The sequence below is a fragment of the Schistocerca gregaria genome, chromosome 8 (assembly GCF_023897955.1).
Source record: "Schistocerca gregaria isolate iqSchGreg1 chromosome 8, iqSchGreg1.2, whole genome shotgun sequence".
Classification (NCBI taxonomy): domain Eukaryota; kingdom Metazoa; phylum Arthropoda; class Insecta; order Orthoptera; family Acrididae; genus Schistocerca; species Schistocerca gregaria.
This window is the reverse complement of record NC_064927.1, coordinates 488,138,588-488,161,965: the sequence shown is the minus strand read 5'-3', so window position 1 is coordinate 488,161,965 and position 23,378 is coordinate 488,138,588.

Here is a 23,378-nt window from a genome sequence, read left to right as displayed (position 1 = left end):
GTACTGGTATTATAATCTTATTGATACCTCTAGCATCGACAACTAATCTTACAGAACCATCTGATTTACTTACTGGTAATCTTTGGCTACAATAGGGTGCAAATGAAGGTTGTAAAATTTCCCATTTAATTATACGATTGATATCTTCCTTTACTGCCTCTCATTTTGTCCATGGAATGGGATATGATATTACACAAAATGGACTTCAAATTTATATTCATAGTCTTTGATTACTCCTGGCTCCTTACTGAAAACATTGGCATACTTAAATAACAAGTTAGAAAGTTCTTGTCGTTGGATATCATTTAGTTCTTCTGATTCACTTAGTTTCTGCTCTACTATTTCGCAACTAACCTGTGTTCGTTTCTTGTTCAGTATCAAATTTGCTTGTGAAATACACAGCTGGAAAGGAATATTGTACTACGACATTTGACTCTGGTTCGTTTTTCTTACTTTCATCAGGTGTTTTGACTAAATCAATAGAAAAGATCTGATCCTTTACATAAAAGTGGTATTTGCCATTACCTTTGTCAATCTGTGTTTTGTACATTCTAAATGTGTCCATGCCAATAAGACAATTAACGATAAGTTTGCCAATTATAAGAAAGTTGCACGTCACTGTAAAATGTTCAACTTGTACTGGAATAAGTGCTTGATGCTTAACCAATTTAGTCTTACTGCCTGTAGCAGTTTGCACCTTGCAACTTTGTACTGGAAATGTTGGGAAATTGCCTCTCTTCTTCAGCTCACAAAAAAACGCATTTGACATTAGATTGGTAGTTGAACCTGTGTCTAAAATTAACCGTGTGTCAATGGTAAATATTTTCACCTTAATGATTGCTTGTACATGTTCTTCCTTGACTTCATCTACTGTATCTAACTCATGCTGTTACAAATCATCCTTGATGTCGCCTCGTTTGTCAAATCTTATGAAACATGTTTGTAGTTCTGCCTTGCCCCCACTCCCTGAGAGGGCAACAGCCTGGGGCTTAACTACGAACGGTGGGCGTTTTCCGACGGCGCAGTGTGACTTAGTTCATTATCTAGAGAAATTTCAGTGTACTTCGCCAATTTGTTTCGTTAGCTGCTGTGCAGTTATTTTGCTGCCCAAAGGTAGGCTGCGGTACAGGGGCCACTGCTGTGGCTGACCGTTTCTATTCATATTCGGCATAGGGCCTTGTGATGGTGAATTGTAATTCGCTCGTGGGTTGAAATTCGCTCGTGTGTTGAAATTACCCATATTTTGTAAAATTCTTTTAAATCTTTTGTTTTACCCGTTCCCTCTGCGTATGTAGTTTTGCTCTTGTGTGTGCCAACCTTGCTGTGCGTTTAAATCACGTTTTGCTGACTGATTTGCATAATTATATTGTTGTTGTTGTGCCTGATGTTCTGTTGCTCTACGGGGTGCCGGTCTTTCCTCATAGATTAAGTCGACAGAGTCGGGCACTGACAGAAAAAGATTTTTCTCTAACGTCCGATGGTAAACGACTTTTCAAAATTTTTAACACGTCTACTTGTGATATTGCGTTCGTCCAGTAGCGTGTCTTGTTCAGGTATTTTTCAAAGTATCCTCGTAGACTACTGTATTTGCCATTGAATGGTGCAGGGTTGAAAATCTCGCGTCTGAGTCTTTCTTGCACTGCCTCAGACCAATATTTGTCGAGGAAAGCTCGTTCAAATTGAATAAAATTCTGCAACGTTCTGCCACTTCAGTTGCCCATAAGAGCACTTCGCCTTGCGTATATCCCACGACAAATCTGATTTTCTGTGCTTCCGTCCAGTTGCGTGGAAATACATGACGAAAAGCACAAATAAGTACTGCGGGATTCATTCTTTTACCTTCGGTAGTAAATGTAGGATATTGTCGAAGTCTCAGCAAAATTTCGTCTACTAATATAGGTGACAGACTCGTGGCATTTTCGATCGTATTTATACTGTTATTGTAGTTACCTGCAATTCCGGCTGGTAACTGTTCAGGTGTTGGAGTCGTGGTTATGTTTACATTTTACAATCTACAACTTTCACTGGCAAATGCTGTGAGACTCGTGACAGTTTGTGAATAGACATCAGCAGGTTGTAGTTTGTTCACTGTATCCTGTGTGTTATTTACATTCATTTATCGAGATCCGGTAATACATTCTTCTAAAAGATTACGGATCCTATTTTCCGCGGCATGTAGGTTAACGTTTACTTTGCTCACGATTTCATTTTCTTTTTCCTGAATGGCCTTTTCTACTACATCTGTGCATAACTTACAATTGGTTACTAAATTCTCTGCAATGGTGTTACCCTTATCTAGCGTACCTGCTTCAGCTTGACTAATGATGTTACTCAGATTTTCATTACTCTTCTCTCTCTCCTTAGCACATGCTGAGTCAACTTCTGATGTTGCTACCCTTAAAGTAAGTTCTTCTACAGCAAGAGGTACACCTTCATAGTCTTTATTTAGTTTGTTAACGACAGTGGTTACCTTCTTTTACGGTCGAAACCAACAGGTTTTGTGTGGCTTCAATGTTTGTGTTTGCGTCTGTGATTTTTTTATTTGTTGTTCAACTAGATGGCGATGGTCATTAAAAGAATCTACCTTCTGTTTTACCTCCGTAATGTTGCTGTTAACTTCAGGAAGTACTTCATGCTTTACCCGTGCTTCCATATCACTCAATTTTTCGCCGATTTCAGTGCGAAAATGTTTGGCTAAGTCATAGAATTTCTGTGAAACTGTCTTGTAAATCCTTAAATACTCGTTTTTGTTCTTGCTTCATTGTATTTAGATCTTGTGTAACAGTGTTTTGTTGCTGCTTTACCGTGGTAATATCTTGTGTCAAATTACTGAAATTCGTGTTTATATTGTGTTTCACATCATCAAATTTAGCAATTAGGTTAGATAGTAGGTGCCACAGCACTACTCCAGTTGTACTACTGTGGTTGCTGTCCACTGTACTTCCCAAGTTAATGTTTGTGCTGTGACCAAGTGGTGTTTGTAACGTGTTGTCTAGATTCATATTTAGATCGCCCTCCAACGTTTCATTCATGAGCTGTATGTCGCTCTGGGAGATGCGTGACATAGTCTCGTCAATTGTAATCATTGTGTCGTCAAGGTTACTCTGTTGTGGAGCGACGCTGTCATTTGTCACTCCTGCGATACTCATCTCTGACCTGCTTAAACCTTCGGCAGTAGGCCACTGAACCTCAATTGTTCGATCTCGTAATTCTGCGCCATCTTGGCTGATTACATTTTCGCCATCAAAAATGAGCATGTATTTTTCGGCCATGTTATATGAATTTTCAAACAATGGAAATATCACAAAAATGTTAAAAATTTCATACACTAGTTATTACACTTGGTAAATGTAAATTACGTAATGTCAAAGCTTGTTTTACGTCTATTATGATAAACTATTGTATCACAAATCTTTATGTTTTACTGACAATATGTATCACACTGAAAAATTTCTGTAAATTTTTCGCCAGTAAAATCCAAGGAAGGAAACAATGAGGAAAAGGTTTCTATCTACATCAAAAGAGGCGCTAACAAGCGTACCGTGTAAGCAACTTACGTAGCCATCCTACCTTTGGCGCGCCGAATAAAATAGCTTACTACGGAAAAATTTTCACATAACCTGTGTCCAATTCTTATCCTTTTCAAAAAATTTCTCCTCAATTTTTGCCTTTACAAAATACTTTCTCCCCGACGTGATTCATGGAAACAGAAAAAACAGGCAACTAGTTTTTATAATTTATAAGAATAGAAATTTCTTACTATAACCGTGGTTAACAAACATTACTCACGACCAGTGCCCAGAAGTCCCGTCACGGTCGTCAGTATATATATATAAATGAATATGAATAAGAATAGGAATATGGTTGCGTTGTTAAAACGTTCTGTGGTTATTTGTATTCTTTTGGGCATCGGACTTCCTTACATTTTTGTTGAAGCTGCAGGCGGCGAAGGACTCTGTGGCACAGGCGCTTGTCCGTAATAATAATAATAAAAAAAAAAAAAAAAAAAAAAAAAAAAAAAAAAAAAAAACCTCTTCCTGTAATTTCCCTCTTCACTTACTTCACTAAATCAAATGCTTGACACAATTCTTTAACATTATATTATTCACTCACACATATAATTCATCGAGATCGCAATACTTCACCTCTAAAATCGCACGTCCTCATCGTCCTTCTACATACGAATCCCCCGACTCAATTAATATAATAGCTGAACGGTTCAAAGAAAACTTGAATTTCATTACAAATAAGCACCCCACTCATACAGTTATAATTGGTGTTCAAAGTCGATGATAGACAGGAAACATCTTCCCAAATTGTACAAAATGCTTCCTCTGAAAATTACTTTTAACACTTAGTCAATGAGCCCGCACTAATTGTAAATGGTTGTGAAAATACACTTGATCTCTTAGCCACAAATAACCCTGATCTAATAGAGAGCGTCATGACGGATACAGGGATTAGTGAACACAAGGTCATTGTGGCGAGACTCAAAACCATATCAACCAAAACCACTAAAAATTAACTCGAAATATACCTATTTAAAACAGCACATAAAAATTCGCTTGATGCCTTCCTAAGAGACAGTCTCCATTCCGTTCAAGCTAATTATGTAAGTGTAGAACAGATATCGCTCAAATTCAAAGATACAGTATCCATAGCAATAGATAGATTCACACCGAATAAGTTAATAAGAGACGGGACTTATCCACCATGGTACACAAAACACGTCAGAACACTGTTGCAGAAGCAACGAAAAAATCATGCCAAATTCAGAAAAACGCAAAATCCCCAAGATTGGCTAAGTTTAAAGGAAGCTCGAAATTTAGTGCGGACGTCAATGCGAGGTGCTTTTAATAGTTTCCACAATGGAACATTGACTCGAAATATGGTAGAAAACACAAAGAGCTTCTGGTCGTATGTAAAGTACACCAGTGGCAAAAAACAGTCAATACCGCCACTGCGCGATAGTGATGGAAATGTTGCCGATGATGGTCCCACTACAGCGGAGTTACTAAATACAGATTTCCATAATTCCTTCACGAAAGAAGACGAAGTAAATATTACAGAATTCGAAACCAGAATAGCTGTTAGCATGAGTGATATAAAAGTAGATATCTTAGGTGTTGCGAAACAACTCAAATCACTTAAGAAAGGCAGGTCTTCCGGTCCGGATGGTATACCAATCTGGTTCCTTTCGGAGTATGAAGGCACAATAGCGCCTTTCTTAGCAGTCATATACAACCGCTCACTTGACGAAAGGTCTGTTCCTAAAGACTGGAAAGTAGCACAGGTCACACCAATATTCAAGAAAGGAAATAGGAGTAAGCCATTGAATTACAGACCCATATCACAGACCTCAATTTGCAGTAGGCTTTTGGAACATATACTGTACTCGATCATTATAAAGCACCTTGAAGAAAATGACTTATTGATACATAACCAACACGGATTCAGAAAATATCGTTCTTGTGCAACATAGCAAGCTCTTTATTCCCATGAAGTAATGAGTGCTGTCGATAAGGGATCTCAGATCGATTCCATATTCCTAGATTTTCAGAAGGCTTTTGATACCGTTTTTCACAAGGGACTATTAATCAAATTGCGTGCATGTGGAGTATCGTCTCAGTTGTGTGACTGTATTCGTGAATTACTCTCAGAGAGGTCACAGTTCGTAGTGATAGACGGTAAATCATCGTGTAGAACAGAAGAAACATCTGGCGTTCCGCAAGGTAGTGTCATAGGCCCTCTGCTGTTCCTTATTTACATAAATGATCCAGGTGATAATCTGAGCAGCCCCCTCAGATTGTTTACAGATGACGCTGTAATTTACCGTCTAGTCAAATTATCAAACGATCAATTCCAGTTACAAAATGATCTAAAGAGAATTTCTGTATGGTATGAAAAGTGGCAAGAGATCATCCACATGGGTACTAAATAAAATCCGATAACATTTGGGTATACAAATGTAAGCGCTGTCAATTCGACTAAATACCTTGGAATCACAATTACGAGTAACTTAAATTGGAAAGACCACATAGATAATATTGTGGGGAAGGTGAAACAAAGACTGCGCTTTGTTGGCAGAACACTTATAAGATGCTACAAACCCACTAAAGAGACAGCCTACATTACACTTGTCCGTCCTCTGCTGGAATATTGCTGCGCGGTGTGGGATCCTTACCAGGTAGGATTGATGGAGGACATCGAAAAAGTGCAAAGAAGGGCAGCTCGTTTCGTGTTATCGCTCAATAGGGGTGAGAGTGTCACTGATATGATACGCGAGTTGGCGTGGCAGTCACTGAAAAAAGGCGAATTTCTTTGCAGCGAGATCTACTTACGAAATTTCAATCACCAACTTTCTCTTCCGAATGCGAAAATATTTTGTTGGTACCCACCTACGTACGGCGAAATGATCATCATAAGTTGGCGTGGCAGTCACTGAAAAAAGGCGGTTTTCTTTGCGGCGAGATCTACTTACAAAATTTCAATCACCAAGTTTCTCTTCTAAATGCGAAAATATTTTGTTGGTACCCACCTACGTACGGAGAAATGATCATCATAATAAAATAAGAGAAATCAGAGCTCTAACGGAAAGATTTAGGTGTTCCTTATTCCCACGCGCCATTCAAGAGTGGAATGGTAGAGAAGTTGTATGACAATGGTTCGATGAACCCTCTGCCAGGCGCTTAAGTGTGAACTGCAGAGTAACCGTGTAACATGTTGACAATGCTCAGGCATCGGTTGGAAGAACTGTTGTAAGCTCTTTCGTTCGTGAGTTAATTACATTTCAGTCAATCTCAGTGTGGCATCTGCCCTTGGTAACTAGTTTTTCGTGACTGTTCCACTTTAAACCGCACTGGTCGTATGTTCCTACATACACTGAAGAATGTGTGTCTGAAAAAAACAAAAAACAAAAAAAAAAAAAACTGTACAACAAATTGAATTAGAAAATGTTTTCGTTTGTCTGCGCCTTACCGCGCATTCATAATTAACGTCTTTGCGAACCCTCTGGTTACTCGGTCTTTCAAATTGTGTGTTTTTTAATAAATGTTAAGCCGGCCGGCGTGGCCGTGCGGTTCTAGGCGCTTCAGTCTGGAAGCGCGCGACCGCTACGGTCGCAGGTTCGAATCCTGGCTCGGGCATGGACGTGTGTGATGACCTTAGGTTAGTTAGGTTTAAGTAGTTCTAAGTTATAGGGACTGATGACCTCAGATATTAAGTCCCATAGTGGTTAGAGTCATTTAATAAATCTTAATTTTACGGCATCCTGGGGGCCTTTCATCGTGTACTTGTAGAACCTGCATAACTAAAATAAGCGTTGATCGCATTCCAACATGTTGCAGTCTTTTCATGTACACTAACGCCAGGAACTGCAAGTGACTGATTTCCAGAATCATGTGGTTTCAGCTGTAAATCTACGGTAACCACAACTTCACCTTCCGTGTTTTTCCTTTTTTTTTTTTACCGAAGAATGCCCCTTTTCAAACGAAGGTCAGACAAATACAGATAACATGCGTTATTAGTTCAGCGAAAACACACGATGTCGTAGACACAAGGAACATCAGCGACCTTGGTACTACACTTATTGATACTTATTTCATCAAATGGCAAGGTAAACGGCAAGGTTTATGCCAACTTTCTCATACGAATTCTTTCCCATCGTCTAGACGGAGTGCCGCTAAAAACCATAATGTTTACCGCGTCAGTTTCTAGACTGGCTTAACAAAAAGTAGAGATAAGTTAAGATTGTGGTTTTAGTGCTTCATGTGTTCTACACTGGCTTCCCCCTACTTTAGTAGAACGGAAAGAATGTTCATAAAACTATGTTAAATCGCCAGTAAAGTCCATCTTTGGGATGTTATTCAACTCGCTACGGTCGCAGGTTAGAATCCTGCCTTGGGCATGGGTGTGACTGATGTCCATAGTTTCAAGTAGATCTACGGCTAGGGGACAGACCTCAGATGTTAAGTCCCATAGTGCTCAGAGCCATTTGGAGCCATTTTTGAACCTTTTTGGGCGGACGGTTTGTGTGGCACCAACACGATAGATGTTCAGCACATGCTGCCTTTGTGTATATCGTGGTCTTAAGCGAAGATATGCTCGATGGTGGATTGGTCGTGGACGAAAAGTAGGTTGGGCCGCTTCATCTCCTGACGTAATTCCTCTGGATCCATGAAAGGGTTGTCCATCCCGGTACTTCAGCAACGCCAGAGAACACGTAAAAATGTATCGAGCTTGCTTTTAATTTATTCATCTCACCAGGCTGTACTGGAAGCATCCAATGCGTTTTACCACTCTGAGCACCTTTAAATGTCCTACCCCTTTTTGTGCCCACAATGGATTACAACACAAAAGGGTATTACAAATCCCCATTTCTGTTTGTTATTGAATTGAATCTTGTGTCGACTTCAGTACATAATACGTATCTGCACAGGTCTTGAGGAAGGTAGAGGATTGCAAAATCCATATCTGTTATAAAATTGGATACATGTATGCGTGCATATTTGTATGTTCGACATCTACTCCTAAATGAGTGGACCAAATTCAACCGAACTTGGTACACATATCCATTACTGTCAGGCACCAATAGCTATGGAGGGTAAGAACGAACTATCATAGTTCAGGAGATACGGCGTCGTAAAAAACGAGATGCGTGACAAACAGCCGCATCTTGCGTGACGTTTAAATCTAGTACTTCTGTGCTACTAACTCTGCTTGCAACATATCTCGCAGACAGTATCCACATATGTCGTTGAATTTAATTCCACAAATATATCATTGTACGAGACATAGTCCAAGAGATGCGACGTTATAAACACTGAGATAAGTGAAAAAGTGCCGCATGATGCATAAGTTATCCTTTACTACTAAGATTCTCATGCTTCAGGAAATCTCTGACACCTGGCAATGCTCCCGACAGCTTCCGTCTGCGAAATGCAAACGGTTGTAGGCGAGAACAATAACCGTCTACGGAGCTACGAAGAGGTGTTTTCATAGAGACGTTTAGAAAATCGCAAGGTAGACACGCGAAGCAGTTGCACGCAGCGTACAGAGACTGTTTCATAATTTCAAAGAGGGTGTCACGAATATGTGAAGTGAAATTTTTTCGATATTACGCTACAAACACAATTTATTTTTTGTTTTGGTTTCAAACAGAAAATCGGAAGAGTGAATATCCACGCAGTGCTTAGCTTGTCAGTTACTAAGTTACTGAAAAACGACATATACCGATGGCCTTATCTAACATAAGTTGTGAACAAAGATACAGGAAAACGGTCATGGTGGTTAACGTCCGCCTGGTAGCTAAACAACATTTGCTTGATATATTTTTTCTTTGCCAGTATCATATTTAAAGTACCAGGGAAGCAGGTTGCTCGCCTTACTTGCCCCGAGTCGCCAAATAGGAGGAACAAAGTTAGAACAGGTGGACGGTTTCAAGTACTTAGGATGCATATTCTCACAGGATGGCAACATAGTGAAAGAACTGGAAGCGAGGTGTGGCAAAGCTAATGGAGTGAGCGCTCAGCTACGATCTACTCTCTTCTGCAAGAAGGAAGTCAGTACCAAGACTAAGTTATCTGTGCACCGTTCAATCTTTCGGCCAACTTTGTTGTATGGGAACGAAAGCTGGGTGGATTCAGGTTACCTTATCAATAAGGTTGAGGTTACGGATATGAAAGTAACTAGCATGATTGCAGGTACTAGTAGATGGGAACAATGGCAGGAGGGTGTCCACAAGGAAGAAACCAAAGAAAAACTGGGAATGAACTCTATAGATGTAGCAGTCAGGATGAACAGGCTTAGATGGTGGGGTCATGTTACACGCATGGAAGAAGCAAGGTTACCCAAGAGACTCATGGGTTCAGCAGTAGAGGGTAGGAGGAGTCGGGGTAGACCAAGGTGAAAGTACCTGGATTCGATTAAGAATGATTTCGAAGTAATAGGCTTAACATCAGAAGAGATTATGATGACGATTTTTTCTTTTGCTCGTAGGCTGAAATTATTATAGAGTGTTCAAGATGCTGTAACGCCATATATAGTCACCAGTTACTTCATTCCAATAACAGTTATAAAATTTAACAACGAACGACATTTTCCATTGCAGCATCACTGACGACGGTTTAATGCCAAAAATATGAAACGCGGCTGATAAACAAGTGAGCACAGACAGTTTTAATAATTTCATTCAACAGATTCATATTCTGCTCGGCGAGTAGACAGGTATACACAGAGAAATACTATTTCTTTAGTAAATCAAGAGATCCGCAGTAGTTATATGAGACTGATAATATTTGCTCAGAACAGCCACGCCGCGACTACCGGACTAGAGCGTTCTCTTCGTTTCGCAGCACCGACTGCATCAGTGGAATCAGTCATCACCGACTGGGAGTTATAATTATCTCCGTGATTCGAAGCGGAGCGTCCGGTGTGGTCGAATGTGGCGCGCGCAGAGCTGTCGGAAAACTGGATGTTTGTAACGGAGAGAGAGAGAGAGAGAGAGAGAGAGAGAGAGAGAGAAGGATGTGCTGGCTGCCATTACCCCTGCCCCCTGCGACCTGCACACCTCTTCCCCTCTGTCACGCGCAGTTAATTTCCACGCGGCTTAATTCGATTACGCGCTCGCCGCAACCGGCCGAAGGGGAATCCCAGAAAACAATAACACGGCTGCTTCCTGTGGCGGCGCGCCGGCAGCGGCATCAATCACACGCAGCGCCGCGCCGCTCGCCTGCAGTGGTGGCTGTCGCTTCCACACTCCGTGCTCCCGTGTCATCGCCCGCGACCTCGTTCCTCAACTGTTCGCCTTCTCGCTTCCCTTTGTGTGAGGTCCGTACAGAAAGAAGCACGGGCAGCAAGCGTTCTGCGCTGCTATTGGCTGATGCTGTCACGTCACTAAGGAACAGCTTCGGCCTCGAACAGCACTGTAACGTGTCAGTTACACATTATGGGGCGTATTTGTGGTGGGTTTTAGTTTCCACTGAAGTACTGAAATGTGCTATAGCGAATGTTACCTTTACATTAATTAACTTAATCAGCTTATATATACTGGGTGATCAAAAAGTCAGTATAAATTAGAAAACTTAATAAACCATGGAATAATGTAGATAGAGGGGTAAAAATTGACACACATGCTTGGAATGACATGGGGTTTTATTAGAACAAATAGAAAACAAAGTTCACAAAATGTCCGACAGATGGCGCTGGACAGCAAAACGTCAGTGACTGTGCATGACAATCGTGTATAAAAGGAGCTGTAATGAGAGAGAGACTCCCTTCCCCTTATCCAATGTGGCTTCCGGCCTTCCTTCTCAGCCGACGACCAGCTCCTTAACCTTACCAATCTTCTTTCCGTCCAACTTGACTCCCGTCGCTCCATTATCTTTGTTTCCCTTGGCTTCCAGACCGCCTATGACCGTGTCTGGCATCCCGGGCTCCTCTTCAAACTCCAGACCTATGCTCTCCCCATCAACTTCGTCCATCTTATTGCTTCCTTCCTCTCCCATCGTCCCTCCTACGTGGCTATCCACAATTCCAACTCCCGTACTTTCTATCCCTCTGCTGGCGTGCCCCAAGGTTCTGTCCTTTCCCTTTTCCTCTATCTCCTGTACACTGCTGATATGCCCAAACCTCCCCCAACTGTTCATCTTCTCCAGTTTGCTGATGACACCGCCTTCCTAGCCCTTTATCCTACCCTTCAACTGTCCCAACGTACCCTCCAAATCCACCTTCACCAATTCACTGCTTGGTGCAACCAGTGGTTCCTTCGTATCAATCCCTCCAAGACCCAGGCGATCATCATAGGCCACACCACTCGCTCCTTCCACCTCCATGATTTCTACCTCACCATTTATGGCCGTCCTATCCACCTCAGTCCTTCCACATCCGCCTTCCGTCCCCCATGCACATCCTCTACGACCTCATCCCCTTCCCCCATTTTCTCCTTTTCCTTGAACACATCCTCACACTATATATTGTCCACCGCCTTGATCCCCCTCACTCTCTGGTGTCGCCCTTCATCTCCACCACCACGCAGTTGCCGCGCCTTTACCGTTGTGTCCCACCCTTTCTCCATCTCCACACCCTCCATCTCCTTTCCCAACGAAACTTCCACCGTCTACGGCTCCCAGATGATGAGCTTCGACCTGACATCTACCCTTCCTACCAACTCTAACCCCCTCCTACCCACTCTCCCTCTCTTGTGCTTCCTTCAGTGTCTCTGCACTCCCTCCTGCCCTGTCTTCCCTCTTCATCTCCCACCCCACGTGTCTCCTGCCTCTTTGTGTACCCGCTGACGCCCCTACTCTCTTCATCCCGCCGCTTACCCTGCTGCCCCTTGCTCTCCCCTCCTTTTCCATCCTCTCTGATCTTTCCCTCAGCAGGTCCCACCTGGCAGTTTTATTCTTCATCGTGTGTGCTACAAGTGGGTTTTAAGTGTGTTGTTCTGGAGTGTCTTTAATACTGTGGCCGACTTTTAACCTGTGGATGTCCATTCACTGTCTTCTATGTGTTTTAAGAATCGCCGACTACGTTTTTTAACTTTCTGGCGACTTTTTTAACTGTCCCCCATGAACGTCTCCATATGGGGCAGGGGAATGAAATCACAATAAAGAAAAAAAGAGAGAGAGAATCAGATCCGCCAGCAGTCGCAACATGTTGACGTTACCTGAGAAGGTGCTTTTAGTGAAGCTGTATTATCAGAATGGGGAATGTGCTAGTTCAGCGTTACGATCCTATCGCCATATGAAGGGGAATCGAACGGGTAAAGGTCCGTCGACAAATGCAGCTATGGCGAGACTGATTTCGACGTTCGAAGCCACTGGTTGTTTAGACCTTAGACCCCGTAATGGCCGACCGAACACAATGCGTAATGCTGCTGAGACAGTTCAGGAAGAAATGGACACAGCAGCGGGTTGGTCTATGCAGGGGAAGTCAGCGCTCGTGCAGTCGCACGTCACACCGGAATTTCATACACTGTTTGGTTGGCACTTAGGCGTAACCTCAGATTCTATTCGTACAAAATCCATCGGCATCATGAACTGTTACCTGGCGATTTAGTGAAGCGGACGGTATTTGCGGTGTGGGCGTTTAAAAGATGGCGGAAGATGACGATTGGTTGAGTAACGTGTTTTGGACCGACGAAGCTCATTTCACGCTCCGAGGATCTGTCAGCGCCCAAAACTGCAGAATTTGGGCTACCGAAAATCCTATAACTGTCGTGGAAACTCCATTGCGCGACGAGAAAGTCAAGGTATGGGTTGGATTTACCACATCTACCGTTATCGGGCCTTTTTTCTTCGAGGAGATGCGTGATTCTGGTTTTGTAACTGCTACTGTGATGGGTGAGAGGTACGCCGATATGTTACAGAATCGCATCATCCCCAGCCTGGCTGATAAACACCTGCTGGAACGTACGATGTTTATGCAGGTTGGCGCTCCACCCCATATTGCTAGACGCGTGAAGATCTATTACGCGCGGCGTTTGGTTATGATCGTGTGCTCAGCCGCCACTTTCGTCATGCTTGGCCTCCCAGGTCCCCAGACCTCAGTCCGTGCGATTATTGCCTTTGGGGTTACCTGAAGTCGCAAGTGTATCGTGATCGACCGACATCTCTAGGGAGGCTGAAAGACAACATCCTGCGCCAATGCCTCATGTGCCGCAATAAATAAAAAAATTAAATTTATTGGTTTTTTGAAAAGAGGAAAAACTATGGACATGGAATTGTGACTTCAGAATTTTTTGAAAGGATTTTTAACGGACTGTATTGGCCGTATTGAATGCGGAAAAATTCACTGCTGTGTAAAATTTGCCTGTAATATAATTTACCATTCCGATTAACTACATTTTTGAATTCTACGTCACTGTTGATTTAATCCGAGTTCTCACGTTAGACATAGAATCAGTCCTTCTGCCACAATATTGATTCATTAGTCGCCATCCGTGTTCTTCTCTTTGTTGACCGTGTGTATCTTCCTAAGTCGGCATCGGTTCACTTCACGAAGACAGTGGAAACCAAGGAAATACAATGCTACGTCACTTAAATTAATTTTCGTAATACTTCGATACTTCTCACTATTATTTATTCACGAGACAATAAGACTTGCTCTGCTCGTCACACAAACCATAATTACTAACAATATGGCTACCTTTCCGCCCACACCAAAAATTACGTCCATCCTCCACGAGGCAACAATCGAAACTGTCCCTTAGCTGCTTTTTGGAGTATGAAACAAAAGAGAATCCAACGTGAACATGGTTGTTGTTGTTGTTGTGGTCTTCAGTCCTGACACTGGTTTGATGCAGCTCTCCATGCTACTCTATTCTGTGCAAGCTTCGTCATCTCCCAGTACCTAGTGCAACCTACATCCTTCTGAATCTGCTTAGTGTATTCATCTCTTGGTCTCCCTCTACGATTTTTACCCTCCACACTGCCCTCCAATACTAAATTGGTGATCCCTTGATGCCTCAGAACATGTCCTACCAACCGATCCCTTCTTCTGGTCAAGTTGTGCCACAAACTTCTCCCCAATCCTATTCAATACTTCCTCATTAGTTATATGATCTACCCATCTAATCTTCACCATTCCTCTGTAGCACCACATTTCGAAAGCTTCTATTCTCTTCTTGTCCAAATTATTTATCCTCCATGTTTCACTTCCATACATGGCTACACTCCATACAAATACTTTCAGAATTGAATTCCTGACACTTAAATCTATACTCGATGTTAACAAATTTCTGTTCTTCAGAAACGCTTTCCTTCCCATTGCCAGTCTACATTTTATATCCTCTCTACTTCGACCATCATCAGTTAATTTGCTCACCAAATAGCAAAACTCCTTTACTACTTTAAGTGTCTCATTTCCTAATCTAATTCCATCAGCAGCACCCGACTTAATTCGACTACATTCCATTATCCTCGTTTTGCTTTTGTTGATGTTCATCTTATATCCTCCTTTCAAGACACTATCCATTCCGTTCAACTGCTCTTCCAAGTCCCTTGCTGTCTCTGACAGAATTACGATGTCATCGGCGAACCTCAAAGTTTTTATTTCTTCTCCATGGATTTTAATACCTACTCCAAATTTGTCTTTTGTTTCCTTTACTGCTTGCTCAATATACAGATTGAATAACATCGAGGAGAGACTACAACCCTGTCTCACTCCCTTCCCAACCACTGCTTCCCTTTCATGTCCCTCGACTCTTATAACTGCCACCTGGTTTCTGTACAAACTGTACATAGCCTTTCGCTCCCTGTATTTTACCCCTGCCGCCTTCAGAATTTGAAAGAGATAATTCCAGTCAACATTGTCAAAAGCTTTCTCTAAGTCTAAGAATGCTAGAAACGTAGGTTTGCCTTTCCTTAATCTTTCTTCTAAGAAAAGTCGAAAGATCAGTATTGCCTCACGTGTTGCAGTATTTCTACGGAATCCAAACCAATCTTCCCCGAGGTCGGCTTCTACAAGATTTTTCCATTTATCTGTAAAGAATTCGTGTTAGTATTATGCAGCTGTGGCTTAGTAAACTTATTGTTCGGTAATTTTCACATCTGTCAGCACCTGCTATCTTTGGGATTGGAATTATTATATTCTTCTTGAAGTCTGCGACTATTTCGCCTGTTTCATACATCTTGTTCACCAGATGGTAGAGTTTTGTCAGGACTGGCTCTCCCAAGGCCTTCAGTAGTTCCAATGGAATGTTGTCTACTCCGGGGGCCTTGTTTCGACTCCGGTCTTTCAGTGCTCTGTGAAACTCTTCACACTCATTTCACCTTCATCCACATCCTCTTCCATTTCCATAATATTGTCCTCAAGTACATCGCCCTTGTATACATTATTTTGTCCTCTAGCCATCCCTGCTTAGCCATTTTGCAGTTCCTGTCGATCTCATTTTTGAGACGTCTGTATTCCTTTTTGCCTGCTTCATTTACTGCATTTTTATATTTTCTCCTTTCGTCAATTAAATTCAATATTTCTTCTGTTACCCAAGGATTTCTACTAACCCTCGTCTTTTTACGTACTTGATTATCTGCTGCCTTCACTACTTCATCCCTCAAAGCTACCAATTCTTCTTCTACTGTATTTGTTTCCCCCATTCCTGTCAATTGTTCCATTACGCTCTCCCTGAAACTCTGTACAACCTCTGGTTCTTTCAGTTCACCCAGGTCATATCTCCTTAAGTTCCCTCCTTTTTGCAGTTTCTTCAATTTTAATCTACAGGTCATAACCAATAGATTGTGGTCAGTCCACAACTGCCCCTAGAAATGTCTTACAATTTCAAACCTGGTTCCTAAATCTCTGTCTTACCATTATGTAATCTATCTGACACCTTTTAGTATCTCCAGGGTTCTTCCATGTATACAACCTTCTTTCATGATTCTTAAACCAAGTATTAGCTATGATTAAGTTATGCTCTGTGGAAAATTCTACCAGGCGGGTTCCTCTTTCATTTCTTAGCACCAATCCATATTCACCTACTACGTTTCCTTCTCTCCCTTTTCCTACTGCCGAATTCCAGTCACCCATGACTATTAAATTTTCATCACCCTTTACTATCTGAATAATTTCTTTTGTTTCATCATACATTTCTTCAATTTCTTCATCTGCAGAGCTAGTTGGCATATAAACTTGTACTACTGTAGTAGGTGTGGGCTTCGTATCTATCTTGGCCACAATAATGCGTTCGCTATGCTGTTTGTAGTAGCTTACCCGCATTCCTATTTTCCTATTCATTATTAAACCTACTCCTGCATTACCCCTATTTGATTTTGTGTTTATAACCCTGTAGTCACCTGACCTGAAGTCTTGTTCCTCCTGCCACCGAACTTCACTAATTTTAATCTATCCATTTTCCTTTTTAAATTTTCTAACCTACCTGCCCGATTAAGGGCTCTGACATTCCACGCTCCGATCCGTAGAACGCCAGTTTTCTTTCTCCTGATAACGACATCCTCCTGAGTAGTCCCCGCCTGGAGATCCGAATGGGGGACTATTTTTACCTCCGGAATATTTTACCCAAGAGGACGCCATCATCATTTAATCATACAGTAAAGCTGCATGTCCTCGGGAAAAATTATGGCCGTAGATTCCCCTTGCTTTCAGCCGTTCGCAGTACCAGCACAGCAAGGCCGTTTTGGTTATTGTTACAAGGCCAGATCAGTCAAGCATCCAGACTGTTGCCATTGTAACTACTGAAAAGGCTGCTGCCCCTCTTCAGGAACCACACGTTTGTCTGGCCTCTCAACAGATACCCCTCCGTTGTGGTTGCACCTACGGTACGGCTATCTGTATCGCTGAGGCACGCAAGCCTCCCCACCAACGGCAAGGTCCATGGTTCATGGGGGGAGGATGTGAACATTACAAAGACTATAGTCTACATGCTTCTCAATTTAATCTTTGGCGCAGCCTTTAAGGTATTGTATGCCTCTGCGTTGGAATGTGTCATTACAACTGCCCCCCAACTGTATACTGTCACTAGAAAATTTTATTTGGTTGACAGGATACAGTAGTCGACCGTGCAATTTGTAGGTTTGGGGGTCTTTTATTTACAAATTTCATTCTTATTGTCTCATTTTTCATGGCACTGTGAATTCTTTGGTATTACTGAGTGTGTGTCAGTTTTTTGGTATACTTATGCTAATATATACAAACCTTACTCGTAATATACAAAGATCTGGTTAATACTGAGAAAACGACATCATGTAGTAAAGTTTGTACAATAAAATATACAATGAATGCAACGTTATTTACAAATGTTTCCTTCCTCATCAGAGGTGAAAATTAAGTCCTTGTATTGCTTTCTGTATTTATTCTGGGGCGATGAGCTTTGTTCGCTAGCCCCAGTGTTGAATATGGGCGGGTAATACGCGCGCCTGATTGTTTGGTCGTCCGTTAGCGGGCGACGATGTTGAATACGCGGGCCAGTGCACTGAATATAGACCGACGTGCGGGTACCGTCGAGACTTCCGAACCTCAGTATGCGTGTGCTTTTTGTAGTTCCTTCCAGTACTTAGACTGGATACGACGAGGTACATTGGAATATTTACCCCGAAGAACACACCACACTATGTGCGAGGCGGAGGACCATCCCGTCGATGCAGCTCCAGGTAAGAAGAGTACCATGTCAAACTTGTTTGGTGTTGTCCTTTCCTATTGTGACGCCATGGGTCGTTTGACGATACAAGCTTCAATTTTCGATGTCACTTGTTTAGGCTCGCTGACACTTGCGACGTAGCACTACTTTGCACAATTTTAATTTCTACACACACACCACTTTAACTGGGAGTATTGCGATCGAAACTTTCTTTTTCACAGCACTTTTTTCTTTGCATTAACCCATTTTACCTATTGTACCTAGATTAATTCCTCTCAATACTTCTGGTCAATGTACATAAGTATTCACAAGTTTGTCAGTCATGGGACTTGGCATGAAATACAAAATACATCACATACAATGGAATAACATATAACACATACAATACATTGGTCACATTAATTACAGGAAAAAACTATCGACTAAAACTAAATTTTTGACCACTGATAGTGGCTTCTTCGTCTTGGATTTTACTGACACACACACCTTTTTCCATTAATCTGTTAGAAGGAACAAGTCCTTTGTTTTCCTTCTTGAACTCGAGTGTAAGTTAAGCTTTACCGTACGTTACGTATTCTTCATACGCAACGACATGCATCAGCATGCAGAGAACACACCTGTAGCCGCTCCACTGCAGCTTGGGAAGGGAATTTTCTACCTTCTACTTAGGGTAGTGGCAACGACTACGTGTATGCTACGGTTTTTGCGTATAAAATCTGAAAATGCACGAAATAATCATTTATATGCAGCATAACCCTAATATGTACAGTGTTTTGGGAGTAAGCACATTTTGGTGTGCTTGTAAATCATTAACCCTAATAAAAGTTCCTACATTAACATGGACATATAAACATAAAATTTTGAAGTTCAGCGTGTAACTACTATTACTATGTACAGTGTTTCATAATAGCCGCGTAAATTTTTGTGACTAAGGAAAAGAATGACACAAGCTTTAAAATAGGAAAATAATAAATAGATCTATGCAGCGTAAGTAATGAACTGAATCGCTCTCAAAATAAAATACCTAGGCTTTTTAGAGGGAGAAACACATTAACGTTAGGAAACACCTAAAGCATCAGCAAACAACTTTGTAGAATATCTAAGCTATACGCGAGGGTACACGTACGAAAGCTAAATTGTAAAGGAGGAAAATATGGAATGATTGCGCATTAATGGACTGTAAGGCAGTTATGTATGTAAGAAGAAATATTTAGTTGTAAGTATTATTAGTATGAGGGGACGATGATCAGCACGCCCTGAATTATTTTGGAATATTGAGGGAATGATGCAGGGTACCGAAAAGGGGCCCCACCAGCAAAGTGTATATTATAGTGATAGATATTTTTTGTGTGTATAAACGTGTGTGTGAATGTGTGGAAAGCGAAAGAAGCTCTGTACAATTACGGAACCTAAACGGCATAGAAGTGTATAAGGAAAATGAAACTCTAAGACAACCTCGTATAAACATGTATACCTAACGTCAAGAAACAACTCTAGACAAGACTCTACGAGTTTACGAGAAAATATGAAAAACCTGATACACAGTGCAACACTAGCGATGCTTCACTCGTGCATGCAGAAGGAAGGTATGAATTACTTTACACACTTGAAATATGAGATGATAAATCATGTCAAAATTATATCTTTCATACATATAACGATTTACAGTCACAAAGAATGAAAATGATATTGCCGCTATACGAGAAACAGGTAAGTAGTGTGATCGACGACCTGTAACCAAAGGAATCGTCTATAAAATGAATTATGAACAAAAACGTCATACAGAATTTTATACTGCACTGAAGCTATGAAAGTCGGATTATTCGTGTACATAGATTTTCATGACAACCGATGCATTAAAATGCCTGTATTTTTCTCCCATGATAACACAAGACGCATATTAGCGCACTTTAATTGAAGATGATACACACATTCTGAAAATCGCTAGTTACGTGTAACGTAAAAGTATGCGTTCTCTCTTTGCTTTCCTCTTTGCTGCTTTTTCCCTATATGTAATTCTGTGTTGTTCTCGTGTACATAGCCTTTCTTTCGGTTATATATCTGCATTATTTATTTACTTTCTATTGTGCTATTTTCTTTCTCCTTCCGTACAAGCTAAGATTGTACTCAATATAATGTAATATGACAATACCGTCCATGACCAGGATGTACTTTTATGTTCACTTAATAATACGTAGTACCAGCTTATAATTAAATCTTCTAAGCTACTATTTACAAGACTTGTGTACCCTTTTCTTTCTTGTTTCTGAACTACTTTCGTCACTGTGTCTCATAGTAAGCGAGGTTTCAAAACTATTAAACGTTCCGCGCATGCGCGCTTATGTACCATGACTGGGCTGCAAGCGCGGAGAAAACTCTGCATTGTTGGTGAACATTATTCGTGATAGCAGCCATCGTGTAATATGAGTCACGTGTCGTCTGGACTTGACCGCGCATGCGCCTTCACGTTTTGTATACACTCAGCTGACCGGACAGGGAAGGGGGAAGATTTCTCCCCGGCTCGCTGCCTTCAGCGCGGCCAATGCCGTCGTCCTTGCCATGCCGCTATCGCGTGTTCGTCAGCTGAGCGTCGTATTGCAACTTTCACGCGTGGTTTGTTGCTTGTCTCAAGCGAACAAACTCTGACCTTCGCGCTAATTTGTCATTGTTCCTCTCTCTTAAATAACTGAGTTACGCTGCAAAAGTACCGCATGGTTTATTTTATAGTGTTAAGAGTCACAGTAACACATATTTTATTAGGTGTGCTTAACTATGCGTTTTTAAGCTGGCATATGCCCCCAGTTGGTTACTAGTTTCGATGTTTAATTGAAACTTCAGTTATGTTTTCTAGTTTAATGCGTGTTTTTCACTAACTGACTGTCCTTTTTTGTTCGTGTTCGCAAGGTTCTTAGGTTAATGACAGCAATTTTACTATGTGATTCAAGGTTGTATAATTTCAAGTTTGCTAAAACAACATATAACCTTTAATGAAAAAATTCCTTGATATCCTTGTGGGGGTATAACTCTTCCACCTTGCCCGTTCGTGTGTTACCTAACAGATAACATCCTACGTGAGGTTTGTCTATTATAATGAAAGGGCCATCGTACAACAACTGCCACTTAATACTTTTTGACTTGTTACCTACAGCTGTCAAGATTTTACAATATTCCGTTGGCAACACTGGTACTTGCAATGCTTTCGAAAATTCTTTAAATAAACTGTTAGAAATAATATTCGTAGATGCGCCTGTATCTAAAATTACGCTGGTAATTATAGTTCCTATCTTGGCTGTTATTACAGCCTGCAAGAGGTCACTTACCTTGTTCAGTGCTTTCATCTCTTCTTCACATAGATCTTCTTCTACGGTAGCATCCTGATCATATCTTAAAAATAATTGTTTAAGATGTAATGTGTGCTTGTTTGTGCCCCCTGTTGTCAAATCGGTCGGCCGGTGGGGGCTCATTGCGACCGATTGTTGTTTACCGGGGGAGACAACGGCGTTGCCTCATTACTGTCCGTTACCTCTACGAAGTGTACTGAGTGGTTATTCTGTCGCCAATTAGTACCGCTGCGTGCAACATTTTCTTGCGGCCGGTCGTCGCTGTTTCTCCTTGGTCGGTTATTCCTATTACCGTAACTATTGTAATTTTCATTTGTGTGCCGCCTTTCATAACGCGGACCTGACCAATCATTCACGTGATTTCCATACCAGCGTGGGCAGTAATCTGTATTATATCTTCGGTCTTCACGTCTCTGTGGCGCCGAATTCCTCCGATTTCCGTAATTCCAGTTTCCATTATTGGGCCTTGTCGCATACGGATGCCAACTGTGTTGGTTTTGTCCACTGCCATTAAAATGATTCCCGTTACCGTTGTTTTTATTGGTTACGGAGTGTTCATTCCGATTACTTGTGCTCGGCTCTTCTTCATATATTAGATCAATTGAGTCAAGCGCGGAAAAATGTATTCAAGGTCGTTCTCCGGTAGGGTTACCAATTTTTCGCGTAAGTTCGAAGGTAGTCTGTTTTTCAGAATTTTGAGAAAATATACGTGCGATATTTGATTGTTCCAGTAGCGCGTCTTATTCAAATACTTTTCGAAATACTTTCTCAACCCGCCATTTTTTAAGTTGAACGGTTGTGGGCTGAATACCTCACGTCGCAGTCTTTCTTGGGCCCCAGTAGACCAATATTTCTCCAAGAAAGTCCGCTCAAATTGTTCGTAGGTGACGCACTGTTCAGCCATGTCTGTGGCCCACAAAAGTGCGTCGCCTTGTGTGAAGCCTACTACATATCTAATGTTCTGTGACTCAGTCCAGTTTCTTGGTAAGACATTTTTAAATGCTCTTACGAATACGACTGGGTGAGTTTTTCTGGATTCTGTGGAGAAAACTGGAAACTGTCTATGTTTCAAAAGGCTCTCATCGGCTAGAATCGTCGAGATGCAAGGCGACACGCCTACTGCCTGTTGCAGCACCGCGTTTGGAGAGTAACCAATGTTTGCCTGCGCCGGTGCGTGCACATACGTCGGACTGGGCGCGTGATGTTCTGCGTTTTGACATCGTAATCTGGCACGGGCGAATAAGTGTCAGGCTGCCTGTTGCTTGACGTTGGCAGGTCATTTGAAACATTCAGTCTACCAGCAACTTCCTTGCGTATTCTGTCTTCGGCTACTTTGATTTCATTACCTAATTTTTCAAAAAGTTTTGCTTCCCGGTCAGTTATTGATTCATTTACATTACCGGTTTCTAAAGTTTCATTTATTTTGATAATGTCCGCGTTGATACGTCGAGTCTCCTGTTTCAGAAGACAGACTTCTTCGTTAACTTTATTAACTTGGTCAGGTATTTCTTTACATGTGGACTGCACTCTGGTTAAATTTAATTGAGTAACCTGTACGTTTTCATGTATATCTTTTTGTACCGTTTGTGTTTGATTGTGTGTTTCTATGATTTCTGACAGTTCCTGTTCCTGTTTCTTTGTAAGATCTGACAATTTATTTTCTAAATCATTTGCCAATACATTGTATACATTATTGACTCTTTTGATGACTTTGTCTTTGATCTTTTGATCGATTTCATTGGTGAGTTTATTTAAGCGTTGATCAAACGTTTCTGCATATTTTCAAATTGCATGTTTACACTTGAAAACTGCTGTTGGAACCCAATTTCCATGTTTGGCAATTTTGTGTTTGTCATGTTGTGGCTGATTTCTAGATTCGCCAGTTTTGTGTTCGTTGTGTTGTGACTGATCTTTAAATCATATAATTGCTCTCTCACGTTTGACAT